At 51.6% G+C, this 18,703-nt stretch overlaps 1 long non-coding RNA gene across 3 annotated transcripts; it reads left to right on the top strand.

Annotated features, from left to right (window-relative positions):
• The first annotated feature begins 5,001 nt into the window (after positions 1-5,001).
• Positions 5,002-14,778, top strand: LOC139356956 (uncharacterized). 3 transcript variants are annotated; one of them, XR_011609504.1, is made up of 3 exons: positions 5,002-5,063; positions 11,943-12,603; positions 12,810-14,778. It is a non-coding gene; the product is annotated as an uncharacterized lncRNA (long non-coding RNA). The 3 variants fall into 3 exon arrangements; XR_011609503.1 differs by lacking the exon at positions 5,002-5,063 and adding an exon at positions 11,565-11,670; XR_011609505.1 differs by lacking the exon at positions 5,002-5,063 and adding an exon at positions 11,636-11,759.
• The last annotated feature ends 3,925 nt before the right edge of the window (positions 14,779-18,703 follow it).

The following is an 18,703-nucleotide window of genomic DNA, read 5'->3' as shown; positions in this document are numbered from 1 at the left end:
ATCATGAGGTCAGGAGTTTGAGAGCAGCCTGGCCAGCATGATGATACCCTGTCTCTACTAAAAATACAAAAAATTAGCCAGGCATGATGGTGTGCACCTGTAATCCCAGCTACTTGGGAAGATGAGGCAAGAGAAACACTTGAACCCGGGAGGCGGAGGTTGCAGTGAGCCGAGATTGCACCACTGCACTCCAGCCTGGGCGACAGAGTGAGACTCTACCTCAAAAAAAAAATAAAATAAAAAGGAAAAGAAGAAGGTCCCGCCCTCTACTGAGATCAAAGCCCCCCTCTTCCAGCCCCCTAGATTTACAGGGAAAGTCATATTTTATAGAAGGGAGTGGGGCAGGCAGCCATCTCTCTGTCATGCCAACAATTGGTGGGTGATTAAATTTCTATAGGTGTGAAGTGTAAAGTGCAAGTTAATTTCCTCCAGGAAAGGAAATCCTTGACACTTCAGCCAAATGATGAGTGGGAGCTCTAAATCCCCGGGAGGAAAAGGGGGAGTGTGAGCTATGAGGGCGGTGGCACCGCCAAGGGGCACGCTGCTGCTGCCTCAGCATTTGGTCACGGCCCAAAACAGACTTTTCAAAACGGCCGCACATGGTGGATGAGCTGACCCCTGTCCTCCCCGCCCTTCTTGCGACTGTCATCAGCCCTCAGCGAAATGAAGTGACTTAGCCACGTTGGCTCTAAACGGTGGATGGAGAGGAAGCTGCTGGGTTTTCCAGTATGTAAGAAATTCGAGGTGTAACAGCAAGCCAATCTCACATGGAAATATTTGGGGAGAAAAATATCAATATTAAGAACTTATTAGCCAGGTGCAGTGGCTCACACCTGTAATCCCTTTGCTTTGGGAGGTCGAGGTGGAAGGGTCGCTTGAGGCCAGGAGTTTGAGACCAGCCTGCTCAACAAAGCAAGACTCCCATCTCTACAAAAAAAAAAAGTTGTAACAGTAACCTGGGCGTGGTATGCATGTTTGTAGCCCTAGATACTTGGGAGGGAGGCAGAGAATCGCTAGAGCCCGGGATGTTGAGGCTGCAGTAAGCTGTGATCATGCCACTGCACTCCAGTCTGGGCAACAAAGAGAGACCCTGTCTCAAGAACAACAAACAAACAAACAACAACAACAACAACAAAACAAAGAACTAGTCAATGTGAATGCACTGGAAATGTTTTAAAAATAGACCTTCAAAGGAAAGCACATTATTTCCTTCATGGAGTATTGCATACACTATTCCTAACTCCAGTGACAAATCCTGGTTTTTTTGGACCACAAACCACTGTTCAGACACTTCCAGGAGGAGGTGAAATGCTCCTGTTTGCGGTGATGGTGTGTGTTGCTGTGCCCTGCCACGAGAGGGTGGCATCAGCCAGGATAAATAATCCTCACGTCTCGCCCTTTGGTCCTTAGTGGGGGTGGCAGGGTATTGGGCGATCTTTGAAGGGAGGGAGGTGGTTAAAGCATCTTGGATACCAGCTTTACTTCATCTAGGCACCAGAAGCTTTAAAATCTCATTTCAGCATCCTTACAAGCCCATGAGGAAGGTATTTGGAGGCTCAGAGTAGTAGTTCAGGGTTTTGGCCAAGGTCACGCAGCTAGTGACTGACAGAGCTGGGGTTTGAACCCAGGTCTATCAGACTCTGACCCTGGAGCTCTTCATTTCCAGGGCATTCTGCCTTCAGGGTCAAAGTCAAAGCCGAGATCTGACCCCAGGGCCCCTGACTCCAGGGCCCAGTTTAGTAGAACCAGCAGGACAGAGGAAAACTACAGAAACATGCACCCTGTGGGCTGCCGCTCTCTGACCAAGGGAAGCAAATGCAGTTCCTGGGCTTTTCTTGCCCAGCAAGCCCGCTGGAACTCTGCCAAAGTGCCACTGGCTTTGTGCACAAGGATTTTAGACTGCACTGTGCACTACATATGGCAGTCACCCTTGCCTTGCCTTTCCTCTCATCAAGGGTGAAGGCTGAGCCTCTTATAGAAAGTGTCAGAAAAAGAACGGGTGCAGCTCCCCCAGGAAATACTGAAATGACATCAGAGCGAGGGAATTCCCCTTTAAGGCTTCTTCTCAGAATTCTTCAAGGGGTCCCTGTTTCTATTAAAAACAGCCTTACCCCTCCAGCTGGGTCTGACCCAACTGGTGCCGCGAGGTGAGGGGCAGAAGGAAGGGGGAGCTGGCAGAGTCGGGGTAGACGTTCAGCTCCCCCTCCACCCCATTCCCCACTCCAGGCATCTTGGATTTGGATGAGGTTAGAAGGACTAGGGATTCCAGGAAAGGAAATGAATAAAAGGCAAGGAAGAGATGCCAGAGTGGAGGAGGAGAGCCCTGAAGAAGAGGGCGTCCTGCTCCCCAGCATATCAGCTACTGCTTGCCAACCCTCTGTTGGCTGGCAGTGAGCTGGGCTCTGAGCTTGATCTCCTCTCCCCAAAACCGTGTGATGTATTGTCCCCATTTTACAGATGGAGGGCCGAGACTCAGGAAGGGTTATTACCTGCTCAGGGTCACATAGCGGGCTGACGACACCAAGGCAGGGTTCATATGCGTGCTGTAGCTCCCCATCCCCCATGGCCTGAGTGCACCCCCCGGGTTCCTGCATGAGGCAGCCTCCAGAATGGCCCGACTCCACAGTCACCAACAAAGCGCGGCTCACATGCCCCTCTCCCAGCCTGGGCACGGCCAGTGCCCTGCAGTACATGGACTTGGGAGTTGGCTAGACCTGGTCACATCCTCATTTTGTCTTTTGCCAATTGTGGCCTCTAGACCCAGCATTTCATTTCCCTGAGCTGCAGTTTTGGTATCAGAGTCATGGGAGGAACAGGGGCCCTCCCCACAGGGTCAGGGATGTAGAGGGAAGATGGGTAAGGTGGCACAAAGCAATGTTTCCCACACTTAAGGCGGCACCTGGCCCTTCATTGAGGCTCCGCTCAGTGACCTGGAGTGGGCCTGGTGCCATGCTCCCCAGGAGGCTCCTTGACACAGCAGATCTGGGCCTCCTCCTCCTGTTCATCTGTCCATCTGTCTGTCCTGGCCTCCACCCCCCAGGGGTCACCTCTGTGGGCTGTTCTTCTGGCCAGAGCTGGGGCTGCCCCTGAAAAAGGCACCACATCTTCCAACACCAGGCCCACATCACACGGCAACTCGATGGGATGCCAGCTCCTGAAGCCACATGAGAGGCCACACTCCAGGGTGTGGGCACGCGTGGGTGAGGTACCACGGCCACCATGGGTGCTTGGAAGGATTGGCCGCCACTGACCGCTTTCTCAGGTGAGTGCACACAGGAGGGTCACAAGTGGGGTGACCTGGAGCTGCTGTCTCCCACTCTCCTCTCCAATCTGCCCAGCTTGTTTTTCTCCAGCCAAGCAAGGGCAGGGCGCTCTCTCTCTCCTTAAGGTCAGTTATTTCCCAGAAGAGTCCTCCATCCTTTATGCAAGTTGATTCTTCATACTTTAAACACCCCAGAACATCCCCAAACCCAAGGAGGAGGGATACAGAAGAAGCCGAAGCTGGGACTCCTGCCACAAATCTCTCTCCACTTATCCTAGCTGCTCCCGGCAGGGCTGACCCCATCACAAAACCCAACCTGCTTCCTGCTCAGGTGTGAGCTGCCCCAGGGGCTGCACCCGCAGCCCAGGCTACCCCAAAGTCTAACAAACCCTATTCTGAGGCTGAGGGAGGGTGGGTTAGAGGAGTGGTGGCAGTAGAGAGGGGCTCAGTGAGGCTTGGGCACAGGGACCAGGGTTCCATTATCGCACTTTAAGTAGCAAATATCACATTTGATGACTGTATTGGTGTAAATACAAATATAATTAGGCTGGGTTCAGTTGCGTATATTCATTACCATATTCTTTTTTCCTTTGATTTTAAAAGATATTAAAATTAAAACACTTAGGCCCGGCGCGGTGGCTCACACCCATAATCCCAGCACTTTGGGAGGCCGAGGCAGGCGGATCACGAGGTCAGGAGTTTGAGACCAGCCTGGCCAACATGATGAAACCTGGCCTCTACTAAAACTACAAAAATTAGCCAGGCATGGTGGAGAAGGCCTGTAGAGCTACTGGGGAGGCTGAGGCAGGATAATTGCTTGAACCTGGGAAGTGGAGTTTGCAGTGAGCCAAGATCATGCCACTGCACTCCAGCCTGGGTGACAGAGTGAGACTCCATCTAGGGGAAATAAATAAATAAACAAAACACTTTCGGGGCCCCGGGAGGGGTCATAGTCCTAAGCCTATGTGCCCAGCTGGCCAGGCCTCACGTTGTGAAGGACAGGAACAGAGGCAGGAGTGATGAGCGCGGTCGGGGCCCTGGCACCAGGCTGGATGGCAGCCCCGCGGCACCTCCCACCAGCTGTGCGGGGTGGACACATCACTTACCTCTTGGAGACTCAATTTTGTGAAAGCCGCTTCAGTATGCCTACGGGACAGAGAAGTGGTGGAAGGCATGGGCAGGGGCTGAGCACAGCGGGCTCGATTTGAAAGTGCTCTGGCCTCTCTTCACCCTTGAGAACTCTGTACACCCTATGCCATTGTTAGTGAGATTCCTCCACCTGGACTTGCCTCCCCTGACTTTGAGTCTGGTCACGGAGGATTAACGGGGACACCAGTGCACTTGCAGACACTGCAGTTGGCCCTGTTGGTCTTTGGCAGCACTGCTCACGTGTGGCCACTGCACACTCTCCTGGTCTTTCCCCCTTCTCTCTGCCTTTTCTCCTTTGGCTCCTTCCTTCTCTCTGTCTCTTTCCCTGTAGGGCTCGTGGACAGCATCGATTCAGAGTGAGAGGCAATGCGGACAGTGGTTACGGACCGGTGTGCAAACAAACAGCCTGGGACTATCCTGGCCCTGCCGCCCACCAAGAAGGGCTGGTTATTAGGTGTGTTATGAGCCTCTCCATCCAGCTTCCTCCTCAGAGGGCTACAATCAGGATGAAATGAGGGCAAACGCGCGGCGTGCGCGATGCACTGCTGTTACAGGCAGTTAAGATCCACGTTCTCTCCCCAGGAGAGGAGGAAAGAGGTCGGAGCCGAGAACATCCTTTCCCGGCACAACACGGCAAGCTTGGGTGAAGCAGGTGAGCTCCTGGCAGGGAGAACGGCACACACCACGGCCCGTCCGGTTCCCTCCTCCTGCCTCCCTGAGCCTACCTGTGCCCCCCCACCCCCCACAGATGTCTGGGCAGCTGTTTGCAACTTTTGGCCACTCCCCAGGAACTCCCAAGGGGCTCCTTAGAGTCAGCCCAACTCTTAGCCAGATTTCAGCTGGCTGTAGCTTCATTCATCATGCCACTCCATGACACAGGCTCAGGGCTGTCCAGGCCAGAGGCCCTGGGGCAGGCTGCTGTGGGAGACTGAGGGGAGGAGAGGGCTTGAAGGCTGCCTTCAGAGGCCCAGGCTCAGGGAACCACTGACCTAATGCCAGGGAGCTGCCCATACCTGCCTATGTCTATCCTGCAGTCAGGGGTCCTCCACCCCCTTGACAGCAGCCTGGAGCCTAAAGCCTGGGCAAAGCCATGCAGACAGCCCTGCTGAGAAGGCAGGTGGGGCAGAGACTTGGGAAGGAGGTGTTGGGGGTCCTGCCAGATGCTGCAGTGAGGCCTGAGTGAGGCACTTTAGGAAGCCACTGGAGCACGTCCCTGCAGGTGCAGGCTCTGGCCCAGAGTGGGGACACAGTGGGCAACTCCCCTGCCCCAGAACTGCCTCTGACTCAGCCCACTTGGCAATACCCAGGGAGGCCTCTGCAGCAGGCATGGAGATGGGCCCCGGGGTGCATACGGCAGGGTCATTGCTCATAAGACGTTTACATGCAGGAAAAAGTAGAGGGCAGAACGAATCAGTTGGTTAGAAATCAGAGATCAAATAGAGGGTCCAGACAGCCAGTGAACTGACAGTATAAAGAATCACTGCTTCATCTTCATCATGCGCCGTGTGCCAGGCAGTGTGACAAACAGAAGGTATCCAAGTTCCCTGCAGCGAATCCGTACAGGTCTGCCGCAACCTCAATTCTTGCCTCCTCAGAAGAAAGAAGTTGACTGAGGGGCACAAGGCAGAAAAAGAGACCAAGGCAAGTTGCAAAGCAGGAGTGGAAGTTTACTTTAAAAGGCTTTAGAGGCCAGGCGCAGCGGCTCACGCCTGTAATCCCAGCACTTTGGGAGGCCGAGGCGAGTGGATCACCTAAGGTCAGGAGTGTGAGACCAGCCTGACCAACATGGTGGAATCCCGTCTCTACTAAAAAAATACAAAAACTAGCCAGGTGTGGTGGCGAGTGCCTGTAATCCCAGTTAATCAGGAAGCTGAGGCAGGAGAATCGTTTGCACCTGGGAGCTGGAGTTGCAGTGAGCCGAGACTGCACCATTACACTCCAGCCTGGGCAACAAGAGAGAAACTCCGTCTCAAAAAAAAAAAAAAAGAAAAAAAAAAGGCTTTAGAACTGGAGATAAAAGAAAGTGTGCTTGGAAGAGACCCGAGCAGGCACTGAGATCAAGTGCGACTTTTAACCTTGACCCTAGGACTTTATTATAGACTGGCCCCTTTCCCATGATTCTTCCCTTAGGGCGGGCTGCCTGCATGCACAGTACCCTCCTTTCCCTTGGGAGGTGAGCATACGCCTCGTGTTTTGGAAGTTGTACGCATGCCCATCTGAGGCTTTCTTCCCTCTTCCGGTGGTGTGCTCCCGGAAGCTCATACTCTGCCATTTTGTCTCTTAATGCGCATGCCTGGGAAGTTGCTTCTCTCTGGCTTCTGCGTTTAATTAATGCTTTAGTGCAACAGGTGTGGCCCATAAGGAAATGGCCTCTCCCTGGCACTGGCTGCCAATTTATCAGTTTTAGAGAGGCAATGTGATCATCGTGGAACCATCTCCCCACATTCCTGGTGGGTGGGGAGAGCCCTGTCCTGCCTGGCTCATGCCTGTCTTAACTGCCTGTAACAGCAGTGCATCGCGCACGCCACGCGTTTGCCCTCATTTCATCCTGATTGTAGCCCTCTGAGGAGGAAGCTGGATGGAGAGGCTCATAACACACCTAATAACCAGCCCTTCTTGGTGGGCGACAGGGCCAGGATAGTCCCAGGCTGTTTGTTTGCACACCGATCCGTAACCACTGTCTGCATTGCCTCTCACTCTGAATCGATGCTGTCCACGAGCCCTACAGGGAAAGAGACAGAGAGAAGGAAGGAGCCAAAGGAGAAAAGGCAGAGAGAAGGGGGAAAGACCAGGAGAGTGTGCAGTGGCCACACGTGAGCAGTGCTGCCAAGAGACCAACAGGGCCAACTGCAGTGTCTGCAAGTGCACTGGTGTCCCCGTTAATCCTCTGTGACCAGACTCAAAGTCAGGGGAGGCAAGTCCAGGTGGAGGAATCTCACTAACAATGGCATAGGGTGTACAGAGTTCTCAAGGGTGAAGAGAGGCCAGAGCACTTTCCATTCAAAAATGCTGCACCAGGCCAGGCACAGTGGCTCACACCTGGAATCTCAGTACTTTGGGAAGCTGAGGCAGGTGGATCACTCTAGCCCAGGCGTTCAAGACCAGCCTAGGCAACGTGACAAGACCAGCCTGGGCAACATGACAAGACCCTGTCTCTACAAAAAAAAAAAAACACCACACACACACACACATAAAATTATAGTCCTGGGAGGCTGAGGTGGGAGGATCGCTTGAGCCTGGGAGGTCGAGGTTGCAGTGAGCAGCAAGTGTGCCACTGTACTCCAGCATGGGTGACAGAGTGAGACTCTGTCTCAAAACAAAACAAAACCAAAAAAAGCTGCGCCATAGCTAGAGGACGGAAGGATGAGCAAAAGACAAGTAAACACCGCATCAGTGACCCCTGGGAAACAGAATAAAGGAGAAATCAGATACATAGTTGTTCATGTTCAAAACCAGGAACGATAATATGGCTCCTTAGGGGAGGAGGCTTAAAGTAGATATGAAAGAGACTGGGGCAGAGATATAAGATTACATCCCAAAGAGGGCAAGGGTGAACGAGAAGAGCTCAGGAAAGGAAAAGAAGAGAGGGTCCGGGGAATGGCTCATGCCTGCAATCCCAGCACTTGGGAGGCAGAGGCAGGAGGACTGCTTGAAACCAGGAGTTGAAAACCAGCCTGGACAACATAGACCCTGTCTCTTAAAAAAGAAAAGTGCTGATCATAGGTGCACACCTGTGGTGGCAGCTACTCGAGAGGCTGAGGTGGGAGGATGGCTTAGGCCTGAGAGCTCCAGACTGCAGTGAGCTATGATTGTGTCACTGCACTCCAGCCTGGGGTAGAGTGATACCCTTTCTCTATTTTTTTTTTTTTTGTTTTAATTTAACCAAAGAAGTGAATCAAAATGAAGAACTCTAGAATAGAGAAGCTTGACAAAATACTGTAGTCTGGTGGTGGCTCACACATGTAATCCCAGCACTTTGGGAGGCTGAGACAGGCTGATCACTTGATCCTAGGAGTTTGAGACCAGCCTGGGCAACATGGTGAAACCACATCTCTACCAAAACTGCAAAAATCAGCCGGGCATAGTGGTGCGCCTGTAGTCCCAGCTGCTAGGGAGGCTGAGGTGGGAGGATCCATTAAGACCAGGGAGGTCAAGGCTGTAGTGAGCCACTGCACTCCAGCCTGGTGACAGAGACTGTCTAAAAACAAAACAAAACAAAAGTCAACCAAATAAAAAAAAGCAAAAAAACCCTGTGATCTGTAGTAAATAATTTAACCTTGTCCAAAAAGAGGTCTGGTTTTGCGTTCAGCTTATGGGAGGGAATCCCTAAGCTCTAAGACTATCAGGCCTGATAGGAGTGTCTTTGTTTTCTGTGGGTCACATTGAATAGCTAACAATGTGATTTCAGGTAGGGACTGGTCAAACTGGAAAGTCCAACAATGTAATGTGATGGCTTTGAGTCACACCCAGAGGGGCTGCAGGCTGGAGACAGAGACCAGCATGTGAATCATCTGTCATACTTATGTGATGAGGCCCAAGAAAAACTCTGGACACTGAGGCTCATGTGAGCCTCCCTAGTTGCCAGCACTCCTATGTTCTGCTACACATGGATGCTGGGAACAGGAGGCTGACCCACAGGGAGGACCACAGCAGCTGTGCATGAGGTAGTCCCCAGACACACCCAGTGGGCATCCTCCCTTGGTTGATGGTCATCTGCACCCAGAAGGATAAGATGAGTCTTGCTGGGGGTGGTGGCTCACACCTGTAATCCTAGCACTTTGGGAGGCCAAGGTGGGTGGATCATGAGATCAGGAGTTTGAGACCAGCCTGGCCAATATGGTGAAACCCTGTGTCTACTAAAAATACAAAAATTAGCTGGGTGTGGTGGCATGCACCTGTAGTCCTAGCTACTAGGGAGGCTGAGGCAGAAGAATCACTTGAACCCAGGAGGCAGAGGTTTCAGTGAGCCAAGATCACACTGCACTCTAGCCTGGGCGATAGAGCGAGACTCCATCTCAAAATATAAAATAAAATAAAATAAAATAAATAATGAAAGGATGAGTCTAACAGCTTCTAGTTAGCTCTGTGAGTCTTTCTAGCAAGTTATCAAAACTGAGAGTGGTTTGGGGAAGCCGTGATCAGAAGAGGTGGTCTTGGGAACCCCTAAACTTGCAATTGGTGTTGAAAGTGAGCATGGTCTTCTGTGTGGGCTGTGTTTCCTCCAACTTCACAGTTGGTTAAACTTCACATGTGGCAAACATTTGAACATTTAAATATAAAATTAGGACTTCCACTTCTAGGCTAGATGTTCTGGGGGAAAAATAAACTCCACTACAAATACCTAGACATGTTGATTGAAACAAACATCTTTTAAATGACTACCCGAATGTGTAAAAAGGTAAGGAAACTCACAAAGGCCAAAACCAAAGAAGACGCTGAAACCAGAATGGTAAATGACCCCTGATGCTGTGGGCTGCCCTAGAAGCACCTGGAAATATCTGAAACCTACAGTCACTGATTTTAACAGCCATGCAAAAAAGAGAAGGCAGGGCCCTGGGTCCATGCCGGCAAGATGAGGTGTCAGGACTGAGACTCTTGGAAAAGCTAGAATCGTTGAAGAGCTAACTCTTGGTAAAAAGGTGGCATAGAAAAAGAAACTAACAAGAAAATGTGTCTATCCTGGCCTCAGCTTTGGGTTAAAAAAAGAGAAAGAGAGAAGGAGGAGGAGGAGGAGGAGGAGAAGGGAGAAGAGAAGGAAGAGAAAAATGAAGACAGATATTTCACTCTTCCCTCCCCCTGAAAATGTAAAGGCCGTCCTCACATGGATTTCGGGTCTGGATTTACACTTCCTGAAGAATATCCAAGCTGAGAAATATTTTAGTGTGTTTCCAAGATGGAAACAAGCAGTCCAGGGCCCCTGATAGATCTCTCCAGAGGACTAACCCTGAGCCCAGGCCTCTCAGGATTCCCACAGACTGAGATCTGCAAAACATGAGCTCACCATAAAAATTGAGCCTGCACAAGAGAAGCAATCCATCATGAGCAAGTGTCAGCAGGAGCAGCAGATGTCAGAATTAGACCACCAAAGATGTCACATTATGGGATTATCAGGAACAGGATTCAAAGTTGTGTTTTCAATGTTTACGGGAATAAAAGGGGAAATTAAACACACATGCAGGGAACGTAAAAGTATCCAAGATGACCAAACAGATGTGACACCAAATACATAACAAAATGAAATGTATAATTATTACATTTTTTAAAGTAAAAAATGGAGTAAACATCAGATTAGGCACATTTGCAAAGGAATTCATAAATTGAAAAAAAAAAAAGTTGAGGGAATCATCCATAAATGTAGCTCAGAGAGATAAAGAGATGGAAAATGAGTCAAAATTCCTCTCCAGCCCTTCTGGAGAAGAGCCGTGAGCTGGATCATGTCCCGCAGGCAGATATGGACGGAAGAACAGACACTGAGCTGGAGGCGGCAGGGGTACTTCCTCTGCCCAAATGATGCTTCCCTCTGCCCAGCCCTTGCATCATCTTTGAGAGGGAATAGGGGATAATGGGGTTGGGGTGGGGGGCGCAAGGCTGTTCTCTGGGATTTCAGTATCACACTTCCCCTTAAAATTCTCAGAATGGGCCAGACACAGTGGCTCACACCTGTCATCTCAGCACTTTCAGACGCCAAAGTGGGTGGATCACGAGGTCAGGAGTTTGAGACAAGCCTGAGCAACATGGTGAAACCCCGTCCTACTAAAAATACAAAAATTAGCCGGGCATGGTGGCACGTGCCTATAATCCCAGCTACTCAGGAGGCTGAGACAGGAGAATCGCTTGAACTTGGGAGGTAGAGGTTGCAGTGAGCTGAGATCGCGCCACTGCACTCCATCCTGGGTGACAGAGCAAGACTCCGTCTAAAAAAAAAAAAGATTCTCAAAATGTCTGTCCGCTAGGAATTTTCCTCAACCTGAGCCTTTTGGGAAGAGATACGGTTTCCAGTTTGTTCCCTGTGGGCAAATCCTTTCCCCCTCTTGGACTCATCTGTGCAGTAGCTGGGTCTCTAAGGTCACTGTCAACTCTAATATTCTATTCCGTTATGACATCTGGAGGTGACAGGTATGATATGTGCCCTACTGACTCACCTCTATACCCAGGGCGAGTCAGAGATCCAGGGACGCTTAGGAAGAGCCCTGCCTGTCCAAAACACAGTTTCAGTGCACAGCCTGAAACTCCACAATTAGAGAGTCATTTATCTGGAGGTAAACATCGTCCTAACCAATTTTTTTTTTTCTTGGAGGTGCTGGGTAAAGGATAAAACTAAAGTCATCATCAGTCACAACACCTCCATGTGAGTTATTTTAACAGTCTTTTCAACAAGGCCACAACATGCGAGATGGATTTGACAGGGGGAGCAGAGGGGAAATGTGGTGGGTCAGTCACACCCCAGGGACTGGGCCCTAGTCCTGAGCGTAGGAGAGGCAGAGCTGGAAGGTGAACCTTCCACAGCCTCCACCATCCCTCCTTCCTCCAGCCTCTCTGCAACTCAACACCTGCTGGCCAGCAGGCGGCAGTGCACGGATGAAAATGCGCATCTCTGCTGGATTTCCCAGGAGCTCCTGGAGTTCACATGACTACTTTTTCTGGTAGCCTGAGTGCTCAGTTTGGAGAGGCGGGCTGCAGACACCAGGGACAGCGGGATGTGGGATGCATTTCCCAAGCCTCTGTAAGTCCAACCCTGGTGGTGGCCCCAGAAGCCAGGCAGCTGGACTGGGAGGGCGGCCTGGAAGATGGGGCACATTCAAGGTTTGTCCTGCCTGACTGGGGGTGAGGGGACATTTGAGGATGAAATGAGACGTCTGAGGTAGAAGTGTCCCTAACCCTCCTGGGGCTGCCCCCTATGAAGTCGATGCTCAGTCTCTATTGTTGCGGGGGCTGGAGGGTAGAGGGCGCTGCAGGGGTGGACAGCTTCACATGTCGGAGACGCTGGAGTGCAGGTGTAGCCCCTGAGCTCTGTCTGGGCACAGTGGCATGTTCATTGAGTGGGGAGGTGGTGTGGGTCCAGCTTGGCCTGGGGAACCAGTCTGAGGCTGGGTGACAGAGCCCTTCACTCTCTACGCCTTACTTCTCAGACCTGTCGAATGACTGTGAGCACTCCCGGGGGACTGATCCCCTGCCGCCGTAGCTCTGTAGAGGTGAGTTCAAAGTTCAGAGGGACAAGGTTGCATGCGTCCCGTTCCAGAGTCCTCCCATCCTGTTAGAAGTCCTCCCACCCCTTCCCATTTGGGCGGCTTGTTAATGCTTCCAGGGTGCTGCAGGGCAGTGGGTAGCCTGGCTCTGTATTGACACACGCAGCAGCGCCCTGACTCAATGCTCCTTCCTTTGCCTTCACCTGGCCCAGGTAACCCTCTTGGGCAAGGGAGAAAAGTGAGCTGCTGAAAGAAGATACTTCCATCAGATACAGGAAAGCAGACACTTTCCATTCCTGCAGGAACGGGGCTCCATCAATGCGGGGAGCCCACAGAGGCCAAGCCCATGGACTGCATATGGAACCCTCTGACTCCATCGAAGGGGTGGGGGACATGCTCCCCCACATTGCCTTCCTTTGGATTCCCCATGCCCACCCTGCGGCAAGGAATGACGAGCAACACTGTGGTCGGCTGCAGCGTCTCCCAAATTCTCAGCTCACAAGGATCTCTGGGTGCTTGTTCACATTCACATTCTTGTTCCAGGGGAGAGCTGGGACCAGTGTCTGGCAAGCACCCTAGGTGACTCTTATGCTTAGGTCAGCTTGGGGCCATGTCCACCTAGAAGATGAAGGAAGAGAAGGAGCCTGGGGGCTTTATGTCCACACAACCTAACTGGAGGCTGCCAATGGAGACTCAGAGCCAGCCCGGGAAGGAAGGAGGTAGGTCTTGGTGGACAATGAGCCAGTCTCAGTCCCACGGCCCCTGCCTGCCCTGGCATGCTCTCTCCCGCCTCTTGCCATGACCTGAAAGACCACGCTTGCCAAGGACTCTCATGACCCCTGTGATCAGGTAGCTTGCCTGAGGCCTCTTTTCCTAACCCACAGGGTGATTGTGGTAGGAAGAATAATGGCCCCCACAGCTACCCCTGTCTGAATCCCCAGGTCCTGGCATATGTTACTCTGCAGGGCAAAAGGGACTTTGCAGGTGTGATCAGATTAAGGACCTGGGGATGGGGGGTTGTCCTGGATTGTTCAGCTGGGCCCAATCTAATCACAAGAGTCCTTATAAGAGGGAGTCAGGAGGGTCAGAGGAGTTGAGGACATCACGCTGCTGGCTTTGAAGATGGAGGAAGGAGCTGTGAGCCAAGGGATATGGCCTTTGTTGCCCCTAGAAGCTGGCACAGCCAGAGCCAAGGAAATGTATTGTCCCCCAGAGCCTTCAGGAGGAACCAGCGCTCCCAACACGTTTGTTAGAGACGCAGGAGCATAGGAGAACCAGGGTGACACCATTTTAAAATCAACTCCATCTTGCCTGGATGCAATGGCTCACGCCTGTAATCCTAGCACTTTGGGAGGCTGAGGTGGGTGGATCATTTGAGGTCAGGAGTTCAAGGCTAGCCTGGCCAACATGGTGAAACTCCCTCTCTACTAAAAATACAAAAATTAGTCGGGTGGTGGTGGTGTGTGCCTATAATCCCAGCTACTCTGGAGGCTGAGGCGGGAAAATCCCTTGAGCCTGGGAGGTGGAGGTTGCAGTGAGCCGAGATTGTGCCACTGCACTCCAGTTGGGGCAACAGAGTGAGACCCCGTCTCAAAAATAAATAAATATAAATAAAATCAACTCCATCTTAAAACTAGCAAGGCACATTCCTTGCCAGCCACAACCCATGGTCCTAAGATGTTTACAGCTGAGGAAGCAGCTTGGTAATGCCTACAAAGACACACTCCACCAACAACAGAAAGTCCAGATGTCCCGATACCCTTAACAGTATAGGCTTTCACAAGAATTATAGTTATGCTCTGATGTGCTGACGTAGGAAAATGTCAAGGATAGCTGTCTTTACATCAGTAGAGTAATAAATGTCATGCTGTCAGCCCACCAGTAGGTAGGCACAGCTTTGGTTTAGTCTTTACAGAGGAAGATCCCTATATAAGAAAAACTTAAAGCAAAGATGGTGCGTTCCTCTGCTTGCTTCCTGAGGGCATTCTACTTTGTAACGCCGCAGTGTCTAATAAACTTGCTTCTTTCCCTACACTTTTCCACTCATCTTGAATTCCTTTCCTGCACACAATCCAGGAACCCTCTCTTGGGGTCTGGATGGAGACCCCTTTTTCCAGTAACACCTTGATTTCGTCCCATTCAGACTTCTGACCCAAAGAACTGTACGATAATAAATGTGTGTTGTTTACAGCTAGTGAGTTGGTGGTGATTTGTCACATCGGCAACTGGAAACTCATATGGTGACTTGGTTGGAAAAAGTTGCTCTCATTATCGTCCCTGCTGAGTATGTGAACACTGGGAGGCAGCAACAATAGCAGCAGCTTAGAAGCCACGGGCCCCCCAGCTCACACCCTACTCCCTGTGTGACTTCAAGCAAGTCCTTCTCCTCTCTAAGCCTCCACTTCCCCATCTGTAAAATGGAGATGGTCATTGCATCCACATGACAGCCTGCGTCTGGGAATTAAGTGGTTTGCCCAGAGAACTTCTTCCACCTCCAACTCATTTTTTACCCACCCGAGACTCAAAGTGTCCTGCAGAGAGACATAAGGAGGACAGGGCTCCCTAAGACCTCAGACCCAGCACACAGCCTCGGCCCCAATCTTGCCCAGGGGCACTCTAGGGGCACATTGACAGAGGTGCCCTTGGATTTCCTGCTGTGGCAGCCCATCTGCAGGATCGTCGCATCTGCCACCCACATCCTTGTGGCTCAGCGTTAGCTCTCGGGGAACGGTGGATCACGGCATCAAACCGTGGTTTCATGGAGCCATGGTTTCCAACGTTGACCTGGTGCCTCCAATGCACACAATGTTCTGGAAATCATTTACATTTTTTCCTTGTTCCAGAGCTAAGAAGCCTCTGAATGAAAAGGAAGGTGATTCTGTTCAAAGAGGCTTTCTGGGCTGGGAGCAGGATGGTGTGGTCAGGGAGGTTCAGCCCTTTGGCCTCTGGAGAGGAGGGCGTGGGTGGGGCCTGAGAGAGGGGCTGGGGACAGGCTGGCAGACAGGCCCCACTGCATTCTCTCAGAGGGGCTACTACCCTCTCCGGGGAGCCTGCTGTCAAATACGCACCATTCATAATCAGATAGAACAGCATTGCAGCTCTAAAGTCAGGCCAATCAGTGCTCAAACTCTGGTGGTGTCACCCACCAGCTGCATGGTGTCAGGCGAGTGACTTAAACTCTCCGAGCCTACATTTTCTCAGTTGCAATTTTATATAAATGCACACAAGTCCCTCTGTTTCCTGTCCCGAAAAGAACTGGAAATTGAGACCTGCCCTCCATGAAAGGGCTTCTGATCTCAGAGGAAGGTTTGTGCAAGGTAGCAGAGACCATTCTCTGAGGGATGGCTCCAGCCAGGCGGCCTCCTGTTCCATCTGCAGGTGAGGCTGGCTGAGGGCAGCATCCCTGTGGCACTGAGGCCAGGACATCCCGCAGCTCCTGCCTGGCTCCTGATGCCTTCTGCTGGCATCATCAGGAAAGAAGAAGGCAGGTTGGCAGTTCAGGGTCAAAGGAGAGTTCCTGAGGCTTGACATGGCCAGCCCTTTTCCCCTGGGACAGAAGCCTGAGATAGCCAATTGTGGTAAGAAATAGGGACCAAGACTCCACCACTACACACAACATCCTTCCCTGCCAGAGCGGGAATCCTGCCGTCTCCCTACAGCCACCCATTCAGCCTGCCCTGACATCTCTCCAAATCTGCAGCTTCTTAACCCAGTTTCTAGAAATGCGCATACTGGGAGCAGTGTGTGGAAAGGGTGGGGTGAGCCCCTTCCCTCCCTCCAATCTCAGTGTCCCAAAATCACTAGGCCAAGTCCATGGGTGTAACCGAGTATTGGGACTCTGCTCTTGGGGGAGGCTATTGCTCAGAGGGAAGTGATTTGAAAATCAAATCGGTGAGGCCAGAACATTCCATTCTTCAGCTAAGCAGTTTCCAACCAGGGCATGCAAATGAGCCATCTGAGGCATAAAAGCCCCTGGAGGCTTGGTCTGGGGGCCCTTGGCAGGGGCACCGTCCTAACACTTGCTCGTTGTCGTGAGAAGTGAGGCTAGCCAGGCCTCTTCTCTTCTGCTCAGCCGGAAGAGAACAAGTGTTTATGGAGTGTTGGCTGTGTGCTGAGCACCTTCCTGTACATTATATCAGTTACTCTTGCTGACCAGCCTGTGACTGAGGTATTCATAGCTCTGTTTTGTCGATGAGTAAATGAGGCTCAGGGAGGTTAAGTTAATGGTTCAAGTTTCCGCAGTCTGGGTCAAGTGCAGGCTGTCCGGCTCTGAAGCCCCCGTCCTTCCGCTCCCCATGCATGTCCGTCACCCTACCCTGCCTCTGTCCCTCTTGGCATCATCCTGCTATCTCAACACCACACTGCCCTCCTTTTTCAACAACGCCGGGCTCCCCTTTCTCTCTCTCTCTCTCTCTCCCTCTCTCTTCTCTCTCTTTGTCTATCTCTGTCAATCCTAATCTCACTTGCTCTCACTCTTAAGCCACCTGCCCCCAATTCACACACAGCAAATCCTCCCTGAAATGGAGGCATGGCTGAGATTCTTTCTGGCTCTAAATTTATACAAATCCCCCTCACACTCTCTCTCAGCTTGGCCCTGCTACATGCGCAGTCTTAAGAGAGTGCTCTTGCTGTCCCCTGAGCCCCTGTTTCCTCCTCTGTAAGAAGTTGCAATGATACCTACCTCTCAGGACAGTCACCAGGAGCAATGGACATGAAGCCTCCAGCCCCAGCTGTGCATCTCAGGGCTTCATCTCACTGGCTCCCTGTCCCGAGGGAGTCATGGTGGCAGCTGGGTGGGGTGCTGGGGCCACAGTGGGCAGGGCAACACCTGTGGATGAGGAGCTGTCACCCTCCACCCGATCTCCAGTAGGTACATTCACCTGTGCTCTGCAGCAGCCATGCGTACCCAGACAGTGACAGGCGGTGTTTGGGATGTAAAGTTAGCGCTGCCTCCAGGGAACTCACACACAACCACCTATTTCCATAGGGGTGACTCCCATGGAGACACCCGTGGACACCAGGACCTGGTTTGTAGGCATTTCTCTGGCCCTACCAGCACTGCAGTGTGAAGGGTCTGTGGGACTGAGATCCTGTAGAAGCTGTGCCTGGAGATTCACAGGGCAAACTGAGGAGAAGCTCGGTTTTTCTAACAGATGTCCAGCCCAGGCTTCTTCCTTCTTTTGTGCCCTCACCCCATCTGCCACAGGCTTGGGCCCCTGTAAATGTTCACTCCTGGTCAACCCCGAGGAGTAATCAGTGATTATCATCTCTGAACAAAGCTGTTTACCCATTGTTTTATTTCCCAGTATGAAAAGGGGGAAACCCACCTATGGTGCAGAGGGCTAGGGAGAGCTAACGCCAGTCACTTTGCATTCTGGGACATGCTGGACGGAAGGGTCGGCTGGTGCATGAAGGGTGAGCTCTCTGGGCATCCCGGGGTAGGGAGGGCTCCAGCTGAGGTGCAGCTGGATGCATTGTGGGGCTATGGGCCAGGAGCATCTGCTTGGATTTGTCATTTGCTACCACCTCCCAGAAAGCAGAGAGATATGCTGAGGAGCTGTAGCACCAACAGTCTCTGCTTACTTGGTTTATCCAGGTTTTCCTGCACTTGTTCAGTATCATTGACGAGGTGGAATAGAGGGGTTAGCACATCTCTCAAGACTTTCTTACTGACTCTGGTCACAGACACAAAGGTAGACACAGGGTGTGGTGGAGAAGGAATTGACTCCAGGAGCTGGTGGAGAAGGTTGGGATGAGGAAGGATGGAAACAGCCTTTGCCCTGCTTGCCGGTCACTATGCTGCCCACAGCCACAGCCTTTGTTTTCTTTCTGCAGCTCTGTGAGGTTCGACCACATGGTCTTTAAGGTTTCTGCCAGCTGTAAAGTTCTGTGACTTGGGGAATCACTGAGAAGCAGATAGAAAGAAGGTGAGCCAAGAATCACCCGGGAGCACAACTAATGCAACAGCAATCAAAATTCTCAGGTTTCCCCAGAGCCTGGGAAGATACCCTGAGCTGTGTGCTCTACAAAAAGCCATGCAGTAAGGCCTTCTGGTTGGGGATTTTTCCATATGCCTTATCTTGGAAGCTGGAAATAGCATCTGTAC

The sequence above is a fragment of the Macaca nemestrina genome, chromosome 11 (genome assembly GCF_043159975.1).
Source record: "Macaca nemestrina isolate mMacNem1 chromosome 11, mMacNem.hap1, whole genome shotgun sequence".
NCBI lineage: Eukaryota > Metazoa > Chordata > Mammalia > Primates > Cercopithecidae > Macaca > Macaca nemestrina.
Note: the sequence above shows the minus strand (reverse complement) of the source record. Positions and strands in the feature narration are given on the sequence as shown.